Raw genomic sequence first — 16,596 nt, forward strand, 5'->3', positions numbered from 1 at the left:
AGGCTGGTCACCGTCGCGGCATGCTACGGGCTGCTTCCCCCATCGCCGGATGTTTTGAACCGAGCGACGGGGAGATGCAGCGACAGCCGTGTGGGGATTCGGAGAGACACGGGTGTCGGAGAGCAGGTAAATATAATCCATACAAGGGGCCCAGGCATTGGGTGGGATATTTTAGATATCGGATAACCCCTTTAAGGACACTGCCCTCTCTTATTTTTTAGTGTGTCATTTGGTGGCTCTACCTCCCCTCCTCTCCCTCTTCATGTTGGGGTTCCTCAGGGTTCAGTCCTAGGTCCTATGCTTTTTTCTCTTTACGCAGCATCTATCGGACAGACTATTAGTAGATTTTGTTTTCAGTACAATCTCCATGCTGACGACACTCAGCTATACACATAATCCCATGGCCTCACCCCTGCTGTACTTTAGAACACCTATGACTGTCTACTGTCTCTAACATCATGTCCTCTCTTTATCTGAAACTGAACTACTGGTGATTTCTCCATCTACTAACGTACCTAAGGCTGGTTTCAGACTAGTGATAGGGATCCAGCAGGTTGTTCTGCCAGGGAACAGCCTACTGGATCTCTCTGAATTCCGGCATAGCCAAAACCTTGAGCATCTCCGTCCAGCCCCATTAAAAATAATGGGGATCAGCGGAGATCAAGCCACCACCTAGCAAATATGCCAAGAATCGGCCAGAAGAAAACCATCTTAGTATGTGGCGCTGCCATAATGCCTAGGCATCATGTCCATTGTCACAGTGTTATGTTTGACACTGATATTTCCTTCACCCCTATATTCAATCGCTTTCTCACTCATGTTGCCTGAACCTCAAAAACATTTCTGGAATCCACCAATTTCTTACTGTGGAAACAACAAACAAACAGTCTCATTGTGGCTCTGATCCATTCTTGTCTCGATTACTGCAGCTCCTTATTAATTGGTCTCGCCCTCACTAAACTTTCCCTTATCAAATCTATCCTTAAAGCAGCAGCCAGGCTCCTCTATCTAAATGCTACTCCAATGTTTTACAACATTTTGCCTATACATGTGACTATGTCTTGCTTACATAGCAGTTGTACTACATTTGTGTCATCCTGATGCCCTTGTGAACAGCATTGTGGTCTGATATACCATTCATTTTAGCAAGGAAAGTAAACTGTGCCAGAGTGAAATGCAATATATCCAAAAATATGTTTGTTCACAAGATAAAAGAACACATTGTGGACCATAAAAACAAGCTTATTTAGAGTGCAGGATACAGCAGCAGTGCAACCAATGTAAGTCCAGATACGTTTGTATTGTGTAAATCAGGGATGCCCAACCTGAGGCCCTCCAGCTGTTCCAAAACTACGCCTCACAGCATGCTCCGGACAGACTACAGCTATCAGGGCATGTTGGGAGTAGTAGTTTTGCAACACATGGAGGCCCGCAGGTTGGGCCTCCCTGGTTTTTAATGGTTTATTTATTAGTTATTTAAAGGTGATGTATTTTAGGGCTGGACCGGCCGCTTCATTAGACCACAAACAACATAACTATAGTCAAATGCACCTCAGAACCGCTTTTCTATTTCTACTGGTGGCCCAATAGGGGACAAGACTTGAAAGAGTTTATTTACTAATATACCACCTTTCAGAGCTCTACTGCCTCTATCCATACCTTGGGGACCCTGGTCCGAATTATTTATAGAATTTATTACAGTTCTCTTTCTCACAATTTGACCAATTCTTTTCAGGAAGATTGTTTTGTTTCTATGGCCTTTTGTCTCATATTCTTTCAGGCTGAAGAGTTGAATTTGTCTCTAAGTGCCGGAGGGATGCCCAACTGGCTGCCCTCCAGCTGTTGCAGCCAACAGCTCTTAGGGCATGTTGGGAGTTGGCAGCTGGAGGGCTGCAGGTTGAGCATCCCTGATCTACAAGATTAGGCTAGACTGAGAGAATTAATACGAGGGGCAATAAGTAAAAATGTTTACTAATGCCTTCCTTGGGCTGAATCTACTAATAACTTGATGAATGAGTCTACTGGAAAAACATTCTGTACTAACTTTTGACTGGAGCCTTGCCTTCCTCTGTTCCCTACTCAGTGTCGGCTTCCAGCCATGGAACAGATTTGTTTTGATACCCGTGACATCAAGGTTCAAGTGAATCTGTCCTCAGCTGTGGCCAATGCTAAGAGAACTGAAAAACATAGGTTCCCTACTCCTATTTTCACAGGAGATACAATTTGATTCTCTTCAAAAAACATCTTCTTCAAAACTGCCTACAAGAAACTTTCTCAAAGTACTTGAACAAATTAAAGGAGTAATCTTTTTAAAGCTACAGTACCTTCTACTCTCAAGATTGCTAACAGTTTCCATGTCCTTATTTTCTGTCAATGTCATAGTCCAAAATGGAAAGCTGGGCTCCTAAAAAGGACATTGCCTCCTTTGCTGGCTTATTTCATTTTTCCATCGTAGCACAGTGGCTCAGTAGTTAGCACTGGTGCTTTGCAGAGCTGGAGTCCCAGGTTCAAATACAACCAAAGACAATATCTGCATGGAATTTGTATGTTCTCTCCGTGTTTGCATGGGTTTCCTCAAGGTACTCTGGTTTTCTCCCACACCCCAGAGACATACTGATAGGGACCTTAGATTGTGAGCCCCAGTGGGGACAGCTTGAAACTAATCTCTGTAAAGCGCTGTGGAATTTAACAGCGCTATATAAGTGCATAACATAAATAAATATTATACACCTCATTTCCATGGTTACAACCACAGTGCAATAGAGCAGCGCAACAATCTATGGTAGCCAGGACCGTGGGAGTGCATATAGGATACCGCTTTCTCCTACAGTGTGCAAGCACAGCCTCGATTGCTGGGTGGACGTAGCCATGTAAACTAGAAGTATATAATACAAAGGAAAAAATTATATAGCAGGCAAATAAGGCAATATGGACAATCAAAATACATTAGAAAGTGTCTTATATTAACTTTCTCTACATGATAAATACAATTTACTGAAGTGAGACAACCGCTTAAATGCTTCTGTTTTTAGGGATTTCCATGCCAACATCTTCTCCCTTTACTAAACTCCTCTGAGGAGGTCCCTCATCTGTCCTGAATCCAGTCACATGCACTGCCTTGACCCCTCCTCTGACTGGTTCAGTCTTCTCTTCTGCCCTTGGCTTCCCTGCACATCAGCTGCTACTCCACTACAATATTTCTACTCGACTACACCAATCTTCTGTTCACTGCTATAACTCAGCTACACTGGTCTTTAGTTATCTTGGCTCCTGATACAAGCAACAGGGATTTCCTTGCTGCCTCTTCCTCACCTATTTTCCAACATTGTTTGGGGCAAACTGTGTAAGGTCATCGCTTAGTTTGGTTGGTTAATGCAGAGCAGCTGTTGAATGCCCAGTCTTTAAAAGTCCTTGCCTTTTGCTTCCCTGGTTGCTGGAGATAGCATATGTTCTGTGCTTTTGTGTCCAGATTCTTACTATCTTGTTCTAGTAGTCTATTGTGCTAATGTATCCAGGGACCTGTGGTCTTTCTGGCCTTTAATTGCTGCCAGCATTGTTTGCAATAGCAAGTTTGTTGTTTCTTATTTGCCTAGGTTATTGCTATTGTCTGTTTGCTGAGTTCATTGTATCTTATTTTCTGTTCTATTCTGTTCATTCATCCACATGTCATCACTAGTGTTGATCGAACGTGTGGTTTCTAGTTCGGCGTACAAGGTTCGGGCTATCAAAGAATTTCCGTGGTAGCGGAATCCATCACGGAATTCTTTGATAACCCGAACCTTGTGCATCGAACTTGAAAACACAAGTTCGCTCAACAATAGTCATCACCATCTCCCGTCTACTTTACTGCCGAATTCCCATCCCTTTCTTCTGTGGACATCCTCATCTGTCCTGTCTATAGAGGAGTTTACTTCAACTACAAACATTTGTAATGTGCTTTTCTCACACAGGGAAATGAGAGTTTTGGAGCAGGTCAGTGGCTACACATAGGTGTTCATTCCCAACACCTACTAGGGTGTTGGGAAGCAGATTTACTTCTCTTCATATATATTTGGATTACTGTATGCCAGTGTTGTTACATTCTTTATATCTTTCGATCATTTGGCTGCTGTGCAATTAAACCCTGATGGTACTTGAGTACCAAAAGACAACATTAGTACTTGGGAATGGGGACTGATATAGGTGAAGTCCAGTTGATTGCTTCGCCTTAAAGGTCTTGGCCTTTTGCTTCTCTGGTTGTTGGAGATAGTGAATTCCCTGTGCATGTTTTCAGATTCCTAGCATCTTGTTTTAGTCTATTGTGTTGTGTCAGTGCATACTTGGACCTGAGGTCTTCCAGATTTTCATTGCTGTCAGCATTGAAGTTTGCTGTTATTTTTATCTTATAATTCTGTTATCGTCTGTAGAATCGGTAATTTACTTGTCATGGCTGTCTTGCTCCATTACTGAACTACCCCCTCTTTCATCCATGGCCATCATTGTTCGTTCCTGTCATCTCACGGTGAGTTACTTCAGTATTGTTATCTGCCATTGTTTATCCATACTTTGTATATTTCTTCATGCAGTTCAGTCCTACTTTAACCCCTTCAGGACACAGAAATTTTTTACCTTCCTGACAGAGCCTATTTTTTTGCAAATCTGACCGGTGTCTCTCTATGTGGTAGTAACTTTGGAATGCTTTTACTTATCCAAGCCATTCTGAGAATGTTTTCTCGTGACACAATGTGTTTTATGTTTAAGGTAAATTTGAGTGGTTTACCTTTTAATTTATAAGAAAAGTCCCAAATTTACAGAAAATCTAAAAAATTAGCTATTTTCAAAATTTTCATTTCTCTGCTTGGATAGTGATACCTCACAAAGTAGTTATTAATTAACATTCACCATCTGTCTACATCATGATGGCATAATTTTGTGAATGTCATTTTATTTTTAGGACATTAGAAGGTTTAGCGTTTTAGAAACAAATTTTCTAATTTTTAAGGAAATTTCCAAAAATCCACTTTTTTAAAAGGACCAATTCAATTTTGTGGAGCTTATGTACTAGAAATTGCCCATAAATTACCCCATATTAGAAACCACACCCCTCAAGTTATTCAAAACTGATTTTACAAAGGTTGTTAACACTTTACATGTTTCACAAGAATTAAAGGAAAATGGAGGCCAAATTTCAACTTTTTTTTGCAGATTTTACATTTTAATCCAGTTTTTCCTGTAAGGCAGCAGGGGGTTAACAGCCAAACAAGCTTCAATATTTATTAGCCTGATTCAACAGTTTACAGAAACACCCTATTATATGGCCTTAAACTGCTGTATGGGCACACGGTAGGACTCAGAAGGAAAAGAGAGCAGATTTTGCTAGAATGGTTTTTGGGCATCATGTTACATTTGAAGGCACACTAAGGTACCCCCACAGTAGAATGCCTGAAAAAAAGTGATCCCATTTTGGAAAATACACCACTGAAGGAATTTATTGAAGGGGTGTACTGAGCACTTTGATCCCACAGGCTTATAATACCATTTAGAAACACTTGGCTGTGGAATTGAAAATGTTAATTTTTTTCAATAAAAGGTTGTATAAGCTCCCCATATTTCATTTTCACAAGGGGTAACAGGAGATAAAGCCCCACAAATTTTGTTAAGCATTTTTTATTGAACATGGCAAAACCCCATATGTAGTCATAAATTGCTGTTTGGGCATGCAACAGGGATCAGAAGAGAAGGAGCGCCACATGGTTTTTGGAGGGCAGATTTTAGTGGAATGGATTAGAGGTGCCATGTTGCTATTGATCAGCCTCTGGAGACATTTTCTGACAACCATACATTTTATTTTTCTCTCAATGGAGTTTTATCATTGGTTCTATTTTGGGGTACATATGGCTTTTTGATTGCTTTTTATTTAGCTTTTTGGGAAGCAGGAAAGATAGGCAACTCTGCCATTGCTTTTTGAGTTTTGTTATTGCGGTGAACATGAGCGGGAAAAGGGACACAATAACAGAGATACCAATTTTATACAGTTTCTTTATGTTTTACTACTCTTACACAAAGCATTTTTGAAAAAAAAACTAAACCCTGTTTTTGTCTCACCATTTTGTCAGAGACATATTTTTAGATTTTTTTTTACTTGTGTGGGGGCTTATTTTTGCGGGATAAATAGATTTTTTAATTGGTACCATTTTGGGGTACATAGTACTTTTTTATCGCTCGCTATTACGCTTTTTGTAAGACAAGGTGACCACAAAATGGCTATTTTGGTGCCATTTTTATTTTATTTTAATGGCTGACAAAATGGCTGTTTTGAGTTTTTTTTTTTTACAGCATTCACCTTAGGGGGTAGACCATTAGATATTTTTATAAAGCAGGTTATTACGGATGCAGCAATACCTAATATGTCTTTTTTAATTTTTGTCTGCAATCTTACACAATCAAAGCATTTTAAAAAAAAAATAATTGTGTCGCCATTTTCTGAAAGCCATATTTTTCATTTTCTGTCAATCGTCTTGTGTAGGGGCTCATTTTTTGAGGGATGAGGTGATGTTTTCAGTGGTACCATTGTAGGGTACATAGTACTTTTTGATAGCTTTTTACACATTTTGTAAGGCAACATGACCAAAAAAAAATGGCTATTTTGCAGAATTTTTTTTATTTTTTTTTTATAGCACTCATCTAACAGGGTAGATCATGTGATGTTTTTATAGAGCCAGTTATTATTGACACGAAGATACATACTATGTCTATTTATTTTTTGTTTTTTATTGTGTAAGGCTTGATGAGCGGAAAGGGTACTTTTTATATAAAAAAAAACAAAAAAAAAACAAAAAACTTTTTTTAACTTTTTATTTTTGTCCCACTTAAACACAAACTTTTGGGGGGTCTGATCCCCTCTACAATGCATTACAATACATAGTGTACTGACAATGTGCCTATGAGACCCAGCCAGTGGATTTGGTCTCCCCAGTTTCCGTAGGGAAGAAGCCCCGATGCCTGTGGAAGGGGCCTCCCTCCGCAACTCCATGCATGCCGTGGTCAGTGTTGACTGTGGCATACAAATGGTTAATGCGCCAGCATCAATGCTGGCGTATGCAGCAGGGGCCTGGCTGTCAAGAACAGCTGGGCCCCTGCCGCTGAACGAGCAAGCGCAGCTCCTGCACCCGCCTGACCAGCACGCTGTACTTGTATGGTGGCTGTCGGGAAGTCACTTCCCACTACGCTGTAGATGTATGGCAGATGTCAGAAAGGGGTTAAATATTGGAAGTATCCGAGTACCATGAGACACTGTTAGCACCTGGGAAGTGTAACTGCTACAGAAGGAGTCTAGTTCTGAGGTCCTGTGAAAAAACTGTCATTGTTACAGCTACATCTCCACTACAAAGAATCTCTCACTCCGGTTCTCCAACTCTGCTACACCATTACTCCTGCTCTGCTGTACAACCTCGCCTAAATGAATTCCTCCCTACTTGGCAAGCATATAAACTAAACAGATATATGAATACAAATTAACTTCTAAAAAGACTCCCCAAGTAGGGGCATGGTTGTGATGGGCACATGGGACAGTATTCTTCCCTCTTTCACAAGTACTTCAAACGTGACATTTTTGGGGGGGATATTTCTGGTTGGTAGGGCAGGGACTGGGTTAAGAGCACTCTAAAAGTTTGCACAGTCCCAGACTCAGATTGTCAAAGTTGGGACCCACAACTATCGGACATTGCTGGCATATTCTAGTGACATGCCAACAATGAGACGAGACATTACAGAACTCCATTTGGGCTACATTTACACGAACAGGAAAAATGTCCATGTGACAGCTGTTAGTTATAACCTTGACAAGAGCATTTTTTTAAGAACCAATGGAAGTCCATGGGGCTAGTCACACGGGTCATGTGATCACAGCCAGACAGACCCCACTGAAATAAATGGGACTATTTTTAACAGTCATCTAAAGGACATTAACCCCTTAGACATCACCAATACATCTTTTTACGGTGGTTACCATGGGGCATTAGGCTGGGCCGCCACCTTTTTAATGTAGCTCAGTCTATGCGCTGCACAGGTCCCCTCCTGCTCTAACAGCCCAGACTGGCAGAAGTGCTGATTCAGGCTGTTTAACCCCCTACACGCTGTTGGCAATGGCACTCGGTCTCCGATCGGAACCCCGTAAATGTAGCCTCCTGGTCAATGTCAGTATAGTACTATAAGGATAGTGCATTGTATTTTAAAAGACTGTAGCTGGTGTAGACTTCAGTATCTGGTGCACGGCAGGGCAGAGATGTGCCGACTTAAGAGTCTTCTGCCTCTCATGCCAGGTGCAGGGAGATCACGACTGGTGGATGGATGCACCATTCTTGATACAGTGGTGATTTTGCAAGTTTTCCCACCTACAAAGAATGGAGAGGTCTGTAATTTTAATCGTAGGTACACTTCAACTGTAAGAGACAGAAATAAAATAAAAATATAAAGTCCAGAAAATCGCATTGTATGATTTTTAAATAATTAATTTGCATTTTATTGCATGATCGTCTACCAACCAGCAAGAATTCTGGCTCTCACAGACCTGTTAGTTTTTCTGTAAGAAGCCCTCCTACTCTGCACTCATTGCCTGTATTAATTGAACCTGTTTGAAATCGTTACCTGTATAAAAGACCCCTGTCCGTACAATCAATCACACTCCAACCTCTCCACCATGGCCAAGACCAAATTGCTGTCTAAGGACACCAGGGACAAAATTGTAGAGCTGCACAAGGCTGGGATAGGTAACAGGACAATAGGTAAGCAGCTTGGTGAGAAGGCAACAACTGTTGGCGCAATTATTAGAAAATGGAAGAAACACAAAATGACTGTCAATCTTCCTCGGTCTGGGGCTCCATGCAAGATCTCGCCTCGTGGGGAAAGGATGATTCTGAGAAAGGTCAGGAATCAGCCCAGAACTACACGGGAGGATCTGTTCAATGACCTGAGGAGAGTTAGGACCACAGTCTCAAAGAATACCGTTAGTAACTGTCACAGATAATGGGGAGGGGATAACACCAAATGACACACAGAAGGAATAGACTGGAGTCTAGGCCTCAATGCTAAGGGAGATGGATGTGACCTCCTAGGAATCCCTAGACCTCTTCCTGACTCCTGTCAGTATGAGTAGACACTGAAGGTAGAAATACTCATACACCGGAACCAAGGCCCTGAAGACCCTGGAAGGCCCTAGGAATGGTGGCAGGGAATAAGACTACTGGTTCCTTCCCAGATGATGGAACCAGCGTCTCCCTGAGGCCTAGACAACAACACACACAAGCGAACAACAAAATGCAAGACAAAATGCACTTAGCTTAAAGCAGAGTGGAGGAGCAGGAGATCCAAAGGAACAACACACCAGCTCAACCAACTCCAGGAGTAAATAGCAACCAATGGTAAGCAGTGAGAGTCAGAACTAAATAGGGCTTCAGAAATTACTTCAAGCTGCACCAGACAAGAGGTGTGGTCATTACCAAACACAACACTGAAAGGAAAAAACAGAGAGACTGTCAGATACTCTTACGTGCCGCCAGTCTCTTCAATCTTCTCACCTCTGTCATGGGAGGGACAGTGACAGTACCCCCCCCCCTACGGGTGACCTTTGGACACCAAGGACTGACTTTATCAGAATGCGCCCTGTGAAAGGCCTTCACAAGGCGACTGGCATTAACGTCGGTCGCAGGAATCCACATTGTTTCCTCTGGACCGTAACCTTTCCAGTGAACGAGATACTGAAGAGATCGACTGAGAAATCGTGAGTTCACTATCCTGGCAATCTGAAATTCAAGATTACCGTCCACCAAGACTGGAGCCGGAGGTAAGAAGGATGGTTCAGCAGGTTTGACATATCTTTTCAGTAATGATTTGTGAAAAACATTATGAATTTTTAAAGCCTGTGGAAGTTCAAGACGAAAAGCAACTGGATTAATAATGGAAGAGATCTTATATGTCCCAATAAACTTTAACCCCAACGTCAAAGAAGGTACCTTCAACTTAATGTTTCTTGTGGACAGCCACACATAATCACCTACTCTCAGGTCCGGACCACTCATACGTTTATACTTTTTGCCCATTTTTATTTATTTTTTATTGCTTTGAATTTTCGCCAAATAGATGACAACGAAGAGGAAAATCTTTCCTCTTCCGATATACCAGAAGTCTTAGTACCAGAAAATGTGCCAAACTGCGGATGAACCCATACGCTCAGAAAAATGGCGACTTATCAGTGGACTCCTGCCTACGGTTTTTTATGGCAAACTCAGCCAACGACAAAAATGAAGACCACTCCTCCTGATTCTCCGAGACAAAACATCTCAAATAAGTCTCCAGATTCTGGTTAGTGCGCTCAGTCGGTCCGTTCGACTGAGGATGAAAGGCCGAAGAGAAGGACAATTGTACCCCCAGGCGAGTACAGAACGCTTTTCAGAATCTGGAAACAAACAGAGTCCCTCTATCAGACACCACATCAGAGGGGATACCATGTAGTTTCACGATGTTATCAACAAACACTTGTGCGAGAGTTTTAGCATTAGGTAGACCTGATAAATGCTATAAAGTGCGACATCTTGAGTCCATGGTCGGGACAGACAAGGTCCTGAAGGGCAAGTATGTGTCACCTTGGCACACGCACAAGCTGACACATAGCCCTCAACACATTTACACAATCCTGGCCACCAGAATCTCTGGGAAATGAGATCAACCGTGGATCTGCTCCCAGGGTGTCCCATAAGAACAGTACTGTGATGCTCTTGAAACATCTTGTGTCGTAGTTCCAAAGGAACAAACAACTTTCCTGGGGGACAAAAATCAGGTGCATCTACTTGGGCCTCCAACGCCTCTGCCTCAAGTTCAGGATATAGGGCGGATACAATCACCCCATCAGCTAATATTGGGCAAGGATCCTCCTAATCATCCCCGGGAAAGCTACGGGACAAAGCATCAGCTTTAACCCCAAGTCAATAGGTGACAACAAAATTAAATCTGTTAAAAAACAACGACCATCTGGCCTGCCTTGGGTTCAGACATTTAGCCGACTCCAGATAGGCCAGATTTTTTTGATCAGTAATTACCGTAATGGGATCAATTGCTCCTTCCAACCAATGACGCCATTTCTCAAAAGCCAACTTAATGGCCAGCAACTTTCTATTACCTACATCATAATTTCTTTCAGCAGTAGAGAGTTTTTTTTAGAGAAAAAAAGCACATGGGCGCCATTTGCTAGGAGAAGGACCCTGCGACAAGACTGCTCCAACCTCTAACTCGGATGTGTCAACTTCCACAATGAATTGAATGGCTGTGACATCAGGTTGCACCAGTATAAGAGCAGAAGTAAAACATTCCTTCACAGCTGAAAAGGCTTGTAATGCCTCATCAGACCAGACTGAGAAATCCACATCTTTCTTAGTCATATCTGTTAATGGTTTAACAACAGTCAAGTAATTCAAGATAAATTTACGGTAGTAGTTGGTGAACCCCAAAAATCGCATGAGCGCTTTCAGATTTTTGGGTCGATCCCAGTCCAACACAGCACGGACTGTTTCCGGATCCATACAAAAACCCAAAGAGGAGAGTAGGTAACCCAGGAATTGCACTTCCGGAACCATAAATACACACTTATCAATCTTAGGCTACTTTCACACTAGAGATTTGGCTTTCCGTTTGTGAGATTCGTCATGGGCTCTCACAAGCGGTCCAAAAGGAATCAGTTTTGCCCTAATGCATTCTGAATGGAAAAGGATCCACTCAGAATGCATCAGTTTGCCTCCGTTCAGTCACCATTCCGCTCTGGAGGCGGACACCAAAACGTTGCCTGCAGCGTTTTGCTGTCCACTTGACGAAACTGAGCCAAACGGGATGACCAAAGCTCCTGCTGTTTTTTAAACATTTCATCAGCATCATGAAGAGGTCATGACATCAATGACATCTTTCATCATCTGGTGGGCAGGTTTGTGGTGGTGTATTTCCACGGATTCGTCATGAAGCTGACACAGCCGCTGCCTTCTATAACACCACAATTACTTTAGCCTTTGACTTAGTCGCCCCTCTCGCACACACCAGAACCCAGCAAATCAATCAACAACCCTGGCGCGCTCACCAGACAAAAAAAAAAACAGAGACAAGCTTCCAGAGCTGCAGAATGACGTTGGAATAAAAACCATTCTAAAGAAGACTTCATCTCATACAAAAAAGCTGTTCTTAATTCAAGTCTGCAATCCCCTTTTCTAAACAGGACTACTTCACTACTCTCATATCATCTCTTTCACGCAACCCCAAACTGTTTAATACCTTTATCTCTCTGCTCAGTCCTCCCGTGCCCCCTACTACTCCCCTCATCTCAGCTGAAGTCTTTACCTCATATTTCAAAGATAAAATTTACAAAATCAGAGAAAACTTCAAACTACCCCCGTACACAGCTGCCCAGTGATCTTCCTACATAACCCAGTGTACCACTGTCACAGAAGAAAACCTTTCCATCTTATTCTCCAAGTCACACCTCACCACCTATGCCCTTGATCCAATCCCATCCCACCTCATCCCCAATTTTACCTCTATAGTAATCCCTGCCCTAACCTACCACTTCAATTTATTCACCTCTTCAACCACTGGCGCCTCTCTGTTGATGTCCCTCAAGGCTCTGTCCTGGGTCCCCTATTCTCCATTTATACATTCGGCCTGGCACAGCTTAGAGTGCCATGGTTTCCAATACCACTTCTATGCTGCCGACACTCAAATCTACCTCTCTGTCCCTGATGTCACTTCCTGGTCATCCAGAATCCTAGCGTGTCTATCAGCTAAATCTTCATTCTTCTCCTCCCGTTTCCCAAAACTCACCGTGGAGAAAACTGAATTTATTATCTTTCCCACTGTCACTCAGCCACTCTATCTGACCTATCCATTAAAGTTAATAGCACAACGCTTTCTCCAGTCTACCTGGGGGTAACATTGTATTCTGCTTTGTCCTGTAAGCCACAGATCCAAACCCTCACCTCCACCTGCCGTTTTCAACTTAATAACATCTCTCATATTTAAAGTTTGAAATAGATGGATTGGCTCACTCTATCAATCACAACGCGAGGGTGCTCCCCCAAAAAAAGATATCCCCAATCTTTCAGAATAATTAGATACAAATAAAAATGACATGAGGGGCACACCTGCACCTGGAAATCACATGGAAGGCCAGCCAAAACGTATGTGTAACAATAATTTTATTAACACACACTATATGTACAGAATGTATATAAATATAAAATGAGGATCCTCAACTTTCACATAAATCAATACGTAGACATATGATTAAAATATGTGTGCAACAATTTAAAATTGACTAAATGGTGCAGACTTGTTATATTTCGAATGCACAAAGATGGAGGCACACTGACTCTATTTAAAGTTCTGACTATGGTCAGTGGTGATATCCAATCCTGATTGAAAGTGTTTTCACAGCTTATATGGCTTGCTTTGCTGAAAAACCGCTCTATGTAGCTGGTATACAGTCTAATAATGCCGCACCTGTGTGGCCGGTAAAGGTGTTTGTATGAACAGTCTTTATAGTGAGGTTTTTTCACAGCCCATATCTCTGAAACTGCTGTTAAACCGTACTTAATGTACCCACATTACTCACTGTTCTGATGTGGTACAATACCCGATCCTCCGTGCTTAACGTAGCGTCCCACGTGTTACAGCATCGGTGGTCTGGGTTCCGGTCTGTTCTTTTTAACTGGCGAGCGGATTGTTGGGACAGGGTAAGCAGTGATTGAGACGCCGGGGTCAAACTTATTTGGGACCCGATGTAGATTTCGGCGTTGTTTAGTGTCTTTAAGTTCAAGGCACTTTGCCACTTCACCGCTTGTGTTCCTTTCTGTCCAATGTGTGGATAAGCGCTTCCGGAAGATCTGTAGTGGTGCGCAGGTAAATCCGCTGCGGCTTTTTTCCTTTTTAGTTGAGACTTGTTACCAGACGCGTTTCGGAGTTGGCAGTGACTCCTTCCTCAGTGGCACCATTTAGTCAATTTTAAATTGTTGCACACATATTTTAATCATATGTCTACGTATTGATTTATGTGAAAGTTGAGGATCCTCATTTTATATTTATATACATTCTGTACATATAGTGTGTGTTAATAAAATTATTGTTACACATACGTTTTGGCTGGCCTTCCATGTGATTTCCAGGTGCAGGTGTGCCCCTCATGTCATTTTTATTTGTATCTCTCATATTTAGTGTTGAGTGAACTTGTGTTTTAAGTTCAGCGTCTAAAGTTCGGGTTATCGAAGAATCGCGTTATGGATTCTGCTACCACGGACCAAGTTATAGTCCGTGGTAGCGGAATCCATAACCCGAACTTTAGAAGCTGAACTTAAAACACAAGTTCGGTCAACACTACTCATATTCGCTCTTTCCGTACCCCGAGTCAACTAAAATGCTACTGCATGCTCTCATCATCTCTCGCCTGGACCACTGCAACATTTTCCTCTGTGGCCTCCCTTCTAGCACACTCGCTCCCCTCCAATCTATTCTTAACTCTGCTGCCTGGTTAATCCACCTCTCTCCTCATTTCTCCTCTGCCTCCCCCCTCTGCCAATCTCTTCACTGGCTACTCATTGCACAGCGAATTCAGTTTAAAGGGGTTCTGCACTTTGTTTAAACTGATGATCTATCCTCTGGATAGATCATCACCATCTGATCGGCAGGGGTCCGACCCCCAACGATCAGCTGTTTACGAAGGCAGCAGCGCTCCAGGAGCGCCACGGCCTTCTCACTGTTTACTGCAGGCCCAGTGAAGTCACGACTAGTATCAACTGGCCTGGGCGCAGCTAAGCTCTGTTCACTTGATTGTAGCTTAAGAGGACCTTTCACCGATTATTACACTGTGAACTAAGTATACAGACATGTAGAGCGGCGCCCGGGGATCTCACTGCACTTACTATTATCCCCGGGCGCCGCTCCGTTCTCCCGCTATTCCCTCCGGTATCTCCGCTCACTAAGTTATAGTAGGCGGAGATTTCAGTCACTAAGTTATGGTAGGCGGAGTCTGCCCTTGTTCTGCTCCAGCGCTGGCTAATCGCAGCGCAGAGCTCACAGCCTGGGAGGTTCTTTTCTCCCAGGCTGTGAGCTCTGCAATGCGATTGGCCAGTGCTACAGAAGAACAAGGGCAGACTCCGCCTACCATAACTTTGTGACCAGAGATACCGGAGGGCATAGTGGGAGAACGGAGCGGCGCCCGGGGATAATAGTAAGTGCAGTGAGATCCCCGGGCACCGCTCTACATGTCTGTATACTTCCTTCACAGTGTAATAATCGGTGAAAGGTCCTCTTTAGCCGTGCCCAAGCCAGTTGATACTATTCGTGATGTCACACTGGGCCTGCAATAAACAATGAGAAGGCCACGGCGCTCCTGCCTTCTCAAACAGCTGATTGGCGGGGGTCTCGGGTGTCGGACCCCCGCCGATCAGATGCTGATGATCTATCCAGAGGATAGATCATCAGTTTAAACAAACTGCAGAACCCCTTTAAAATACAACTACATATAAAGCTGTCCACAACCTGTTCCCCTCTTACGTCTCTGACCTGCTTTCTCGATACATCCCCACACGCAATCACCTATTTCTCTGTTCAGACTCCCCCCTCCCCCCCAACATACAAACCTTCAAAAGTAACATGAAAACCCACCTATTCAGAAAATTCTACCACCTGCAATAAGCATGCTGCCACCAGACAGCCAAATGAGCCGCATTTACCCTCACCTACCTGGTTCTTCCCCCTTTCTTTGTAGATTGTAAGCTCTTGTGGGCAGGGTCCTTTCCCCCTCTGTACTCCATTGTGTTTTATATTATGTATCTTTAACCCCCTTTTGATGCACAGCATAAAATTAACAGTGCTTTCAAATAAATGAGAAAAAAAAGCCAATGTAAATTATCAATTTTTATCAGCCACGATAATCAGATGCAAAACAGCCATTAAAAACAGACAGATGGCCAAAAAATGGTTGCACAAATGGTTGAAAAATGGCCATGAAAATCTGACAGTGTCAGTTTTCAATGGCCATTTTTTTCACTGTGTGAACGTAGCCTTAGACAACTTGTCTAAGGCTACTTTCACACTAGCGTTTTGGCTTTCCGTTTGTGAGATCCGTTTAGGGCTCTCACAAGCGGTCCAAAATGGATCGGTTTTGCCCTAATGCATTCTGAATGGAAGAGGATCCGATAAGAATGCATCAATTTGCCTCTGATCAGTCACCATTCCATTCTGGAGGCTGACACCAAAACGCTGCCTGCATCGTTTTGCTGTCCGCCTGACGAAGCGGAGCCAAACGGATCCGTTCTGACAGACAATGTAAGTCAATGGGGATGGATCCGTTTTCTATGACACAATCTGGCACAATAGAAAACGGATCCGTCCCCATTGACTTTCAATGGTGTTCAAGACGTATCCGTCATGGCTATAGAAGACATAATACAACCGGATTCGTTCACGACGGATGCATGCGGTTTTATTATTGTAACAGAAGCGCTTTTGCAGATCCATGACGGATCCGCAAAAAAACGCTAGTGTGAAAGTAGCCTTAGTTTACACCATTGTTACAATTAAAAAAAC

This window comes from Bufo gargarizans, chromosome 9 (genome assembly GCF_014858855.1).
Source record: "Bufo gargarizans isolate SCDJY-AF-19 chromosome 9, ASM1485885v1, whole genome shotgun sequence".
NCBI classification, from domain to species: domain Eukaryota; kingdom Metazoa; phylum Chordata; class Amphibia; order Anura; family Bufonidae; genus Bufo; species Bufo gargarizans.